The sequence below is a fragment of the Triticum dicoccoides genome, chromosome 2A (assembly GCF_002162155.2).
Source record: "Triticum dicoccoides isolate Atlit2015 ecotype Zavitan chromosome 2A, WEW_v2.0, whole genome shotgun sequence".
NCBI classification, from domain to species: Eukaryota; Viridiplantae; Streptophyta; class Magnoliopsida; order Poales; family Poaceae; genus Triticum; species Triticum dicoccoides.
The window spans coordinates 772,731,864-772,737,965 of NC_041382.1; the positions used below are offsets into that span (position 1 = coordinate 772,731,864).

At 46.0% G+C, this 6,102-nt stretch overlaps 1 pseudogene; it reads right to left on the reverse strand.

The window, feature by feature from the left end:
- Nucleotides 1–3,802: 3,802 nt before the first annotated feature.
- Nucleotides 3,803–5,623, reverse strand: LOC119357182 (annotated as a pseudogene).
- Nucleotides 5,624–6,102: the final 479 nt, after the last annotated feature.

Here is a 6,102-nt window from a genome sequence, read left to right on the forward strand (position 1 = left end):
GACACCTCCAAGTTCTGCACATGTTCAGCTCGGTGACGTCCCTCACCTTCTTGATCCAGCAAGACGTCGAGGTAGTAGATGAGTTCCGTCAGCACGACGGTGTGGTGACGGTGATGGTGAAGTGATCTCCACAAGGCTTTGCCTAAGCACTACGAAAATATGACCGAAGGTGTAAACGGTGGAGGGGGGCGCCACACACGGCTAGGAAATTGTCTGGTCTGTGCTAGGGGCGCCCCCTCCCCCACATATATATATAGGTGGGAGGGAGAGGGGAGAGGCCAGGAGGCGCCCCAAGTAGGACTGAATCCTACTTGGGATCCTCCCAAGCCGCGCGCCCCCCTGCCACATATATCGGAGGGGGAAGGAAAGAGGGGGAAGGGGCAACGAAGGGGGAATCATATTCCCTTTCTTTCCTTTCCTCCTTCCCCTTTCCTTCTCCACCTTGGCCGGCCCATATGGAGGGCGCACCATCCCCTTGAGGCTGGTGCGTTTCCCCTCTTGGCCCATAAGGCCCATATCTTTTGCCGGGGTGCCTGGAACCCCTTCCAGTGACCCGATATGTTTCCGGTACCCTCCGGAACACTCCCGGTGTCCGAATACCATTGTCCTATATATCAATCTTTACCTCTCGACCATTTAGAGACTCCTCGCCATGTCCGTGATCTCATCCGGGACTCCGAACAACATTCGGTCACCAAATCACATAACTCATATAATATTATATTGTCATCGAACGTTAAGCGTGCGGACCCTACGGGTTCCAGAACTATGTAGACATGACTGAGACACCTCTCCGGTCAATAACCAATAGCAGAACTTGGATGCTCATATGTGTTCCTACATATTCTATGAAGATCTTTATCGGTCGAACCGTTATGAAAATATACGTAGTTCCCTTTGTCCATAGGTATGTTACTTGTCCGAGATTTGATCGTCGGTATCTTCATACCTTGTTCAATCTCATTACCGGAAAGTCTCTTTACTCGTTCTGTAATACATCACCTCGTGACTAACTCCTTAGTCGTTTGCTTGCAAGCTTATGATGTGTATTACCGAGAGGGCCCAGAGATACCTCTCCGATACTCGGAGTGACAAATCCTAATCTTGATCTATGCCAACTCAACAAACACCTTCGGAGATACGTGTAGAGCATCTTTATAATCACCCAGTTACGTGGTGACGTTTTATAGCACACAAGGCATTCCTCCAGTATCCGGGAGTTGCATAATCTCATAGTCGAAGGAATATGTATTTGACATGAAGAAAGCAATAGCAATAAAACCGAACGATCATTATGCTAAGCTAACGGGTGGGTCTTGCCCATTACATCATTCTCCTAATGATGTGATCCCATTATCAAATGACAACACATGTCCATGGTTAGGAAACCATAACCATCTTTGATCAACGAGCTAGTAAGGTAGAGGCTCACTAGGGAGACAGTGTTTGTTTATGTATTCACACATGTATTTAGGTTTCCGACCAATAAAATTCTAGCATGCATAATAAACCTTTATCATGAATAAGGAAATATAAAATAACAACTTTATTATTGCCTCTACAGCATATTTCCTTCGTCCCACACTTTACGTTTCTATGTATGCCTATGCGTTTGCTAATTAGTTAATCCTTTCCCACACTTTACTTTTCTATGTATGCCTATGCGTTTGCTAATTAGTTAATCATTTCCCACACTTTAGTTAATCCTTTCCCACACTTTACTTTTCTATGTATGCCTATGTGTTTGCTAATTAGTTTGTTGTCGAGCTTACATTGCTTTGAGCTTGCTTGCCATATACGTTGTGTTCATCTAGTTGCATATCTAGAGAACCTACTTTATCCGCAAATCCCTAAAGTTGGTAAATTTGTAGTCTCCTATTCACCGCTCCATCTAGTCGACCATATTGATCCTTTCACTTCTTCCTCTCCAGAGTTCTGATGGCCGGTTTGCGGGCCGCTGCAAATATGACGGACCTGTTGTGGCTCGAAAATGATCGGATACGTCGCAAATATATGGGTCGGTGGCGGGATAGCGCACCTGCTAGAGATGCTATGAGGCTGGATAGGGCAGTTAAGCTGTGCAACGACTATTTATCGCATTAAGTGATTCTTTAGGGAAGTCTCACATCAAGGAAACAGTGTCGGGCCGGCCCATCTTAGCACGCGGAGGTCAAAAAAATCAAGAATAAAAGGAGGGCACCTAGGGATTCCAAGGTTATGACCGGTGCGACTAACCAATCCTCCCGCGAGGAGTTACTGGTTAGTAGTAGGATCACGACCTATTAGAGGCGATTGGAGCCGGTCTTCTACGGTTTTTCTTTGTTTTCTCTTTTTTCTTCTCCAATTTTTTCATTCTCCAATTTGTTTATTTTTTTTGTTTTTTGTTTGTTTATTTTTTTATTATACATTTTTATATACATGATCAATATTTTTTAAAATACTTTTTCAACATTTTCATTTATTTATGTTTTTCATTCTACGCTTTTTATATACATGACCAAGATTTTTTCAAATACTTGTTTAACATTTTTATATACATGATCAAGATTTTTTTTCAAATACTTGTTAACATTTTTATATACATGATCAACATTTTTTTAATACTTGTTCAACATTTTCATTTTTTTATGTTTTTCATTCTACACTTTTATATACATGATCAACATTTTTTCAAATACTTGTTCAATATTTTTCAAATGCATGATCAACATTTTTTCAAATACTTGTTCAACATTTTCTTCAAATATTTGTTCAACATTTTTCAAATACATGTTCAACATTTTTTTAAAATGTTTTTTGAAGAGTGTTTTTTGTTATATACATACTCAGAATATTTTAAAGTATAAACAAGAGTAAAAAATAAAAAGTAAAACAGAAAACGTAAAACAGAAAACGTAAAAAAAAGGCAGGAAAAGGAGGTAGTGGCCTTCCGCGCTTGTGGGCCGGCTCAGCGAGTCCAATGCCAGGACTCACTGAAGGCAAGACATAGTCGCACCCGTTCATCTACAGACTGGTTTTTCTCAACAACAAAAATCTACAGACTGGTGCAACATGTTTCCAATATCAGGAGCTGGGATTTTACAACCGAAGAGATGTTCTCCGGTAATAACCAGGCTGAATCCACCCGATAAATCCAAAGCTTGACAAGGAACCACACCTCCGGAATCCAAGCTTGACAAAGGATTTTATGAGAGAACCCAACCTCATTGACACTCCAGATCCATGCTGCCTCCAAGGATTTACTGGCTCTAAGACATCATTTGCCCGGAACTAACTATCGCTAACTGAATTTAACACTAGAATTTCAGAGATTCAGAGCAAGTTTGGCTTGATTTGCTAGGTTTATATTGCCAAAGGGCACTAGAAGCTAGGGTTACAACCCAATCACACCATGATAGTCCAAAACGGAAGGAAATGGTGGTTTTATAGCCATTACACCCAGCGCCCAGGTGAAAAGCAGGCCAAAAGAAATAAAAACTTGAAGCTGCATTCCATTACCACTCTCATACTCCTACCTGAAGTGAAGAGAATGATTTTTTTATTTTCAATTGCAAGTGCTCAGTTTTAACTTAGTTACAACATTGTCGGTGACTTGAATATGAAGAGCTTGTACTTGACCAAACTGCTAGTATTTTTGTTCATTACCAAACTGTAGTTACTTGAAATCAACTCTGGAAACTGAACCAGTATTACTATATACTATATGATCTACTTATTTTTGTTTCTACCTATAAGATTGGTTCTTCAACTAGCACAACAGTTCAAAATAAACATCAAACAATAATTTGGTCAGCAGCAAATCTGAATACTAGATGGAATGATCCAGAATAACACCAGGGAGGTACAATTTATAGCATGTTTCATCATATAACAAGATCGATTATTTAAGCTGACATAACACTAGGTCAATACTACTTGCTGTAAACAGGGAGCAGCAACACCACACTGATAGCAAATTAAGTGCCAGAATGCAAGCATGCATACACTAGCTGCAGTTCAAAATGACTTGCTGAATCATTCAGAGCACTGCCTCGATCCTCAGTTGCTTCTTAAACATGTAGCGACGGGATTTGTGCTTGATCACACGGAGGCCGCGCATCACCCCTTTGCCTTTGCCGCCATTCTCGTTGCCAGAGACACTGCAGTTGCAACTCTCATTGCCGGAGCAATCGGTGCCACTACTGTGGTGGCCATTGTCTTTGCTGGCACCATTTCTGCCATTCTTGCCTTTGCCGTTGCTGAAGGCTAGCTCCATACCGGTGAAGAGGGCAAATTCCTTGACGGGACTCATCTCGTTCCATTCCTTGTCGAATTTCATGACATCCAAGAAGTCCACGATGATGAATCTGCCAGAACCAAGGCTGACAGCACAGGAATTGTGCAAGCTCTTTGGCTGCCACTCCTCTGGCAGGTCATCACGCTCCCAGATCCGCATCTTGTCTGGCGACAGCTCCTCCCCTCTGACGAGGCCTGAGAGGTCGGCAGCGCAAGGGCGGTTGTCTTGTGTGATGCCAAACCAGAGTCCAAGCTCGGGGACATAATCCGCCTTGCCATTGAAGGGCATGAGCCAGTCGCCAGCTTTGCTCCACTCACGAGTCGCGATGTGGAAGCAGTAGGTGCCGGCACCCTCGGCTCGACAGATGGAGAAGCAGATGCTGTTGTCGACGAGGGCGTGACCGAAGACCATGCCGTGCTTGTGGTGGCTGATCCACGGCGGCAGAGGGAGGATGTCGCAGTGCCAGAACCTGCTAGATACGGCGGACTTGGGGAACCCCCTCCACACCAGGGCCTCGAACTGCGGCCGCACCTCTGCCTTGTCCGGATGGAGGAGGCCATCGATGATGTAGAGGTCACCGGTGTCATCCCCGTCAGGGAGGTGTAAGTCCGTCGGAGGGACGGCGATGGTCATGGCAACTCCTTGACCCCGTGGAGGCATGGAAGGGTATCGATGTAGCTGGAGCTATTGGCGATGTTGAAGCGTAACATGCGGTTCCCGCGGTCGCCCAAGATGACCTTGCTCTCCGAGGCGGTGGGGAAGAAATGGACGAAGCGACGGGACTGCAGGCAGGGGGAGATTTGCGGTGGCCCCATGACCAGGTCGGATTTTGGCATATCCATCTTGGGCGCCGCCGCCTCCGCCGTCGCCAGTTTAGTGTTGCAGATCCTTTTCCTGTTGGTGGCACGGGCCTTGTCGAGGGCCAGTGTGGGCAGCACCTTGCCATGCGCGGCCGCCTCTTCTGCCGTCGGGTGAAAAAATTTCATCTTGGAGAGGTTCAGGCGCCGCAGCGAATACGCGCGTTTGCGCCCGTCATACAGCCCCAAGTTCAGGATCTGCCGCATGCCTCCGCTCATCCCCGATCGACTCTCCAACGATCTCCTGGGAGGGTAAGAAGTAGTAGAATAAGGACAAGAGTTACAGCAAATCGAAGCAAGTTGACACAGATCTACAGGCGGCGGCGGCGGCGAACCTTGAGCGGATCAGCGGCGGCGTCGGCGAAACTGGAGCAGAGCAGCGGCGGCAGCGGCGGCGGCGAACCTTGAGCAGATCAGCGGCGGCGTCGGCGAACCTGGAGTAGAGCGGCGGCGGCGGCGGGGGAGGGAGGGAACAGGAATGGGAGGTATGTCTAGGCCCTGCTGTTGTTCATGGGCTGGGCCTTCCATTACGAGTACTAAATTTGATTCTTTACATACTTTGCTTTTACTAAAAAACAAACAAACATACTATACTGCTGCTACTGCTTAAAAAATATTTCTCTCAAAAAAACATACTATACTGAAAAAAACATTTCTCTCTAAAAAAAAGCTTAAAAAACATACTATACTGCTGCTAGTTTTCCCTCTTGCTAGGATTTCTTTCTCTCGGCTGGCGACTCGCCGCCATTGAGTAGCTTCACCTTCCATCCCCCGATCCCTCTCCGACCGTAGCAACTCGGGTTGATTACGGGGTGATCCCTAGATCACCGCCCGGACTTGGTCTGCTCTCAGGGGTGAGAAGGGAGTTACGGTTCTCCCCTTATCACGCCCGATCTAGATTGTTCTCTCGCAAGTGTTTCAAATCATGGCGACAGATGGATCGAAGGCCGAGGCTGACTCCGGATCCAG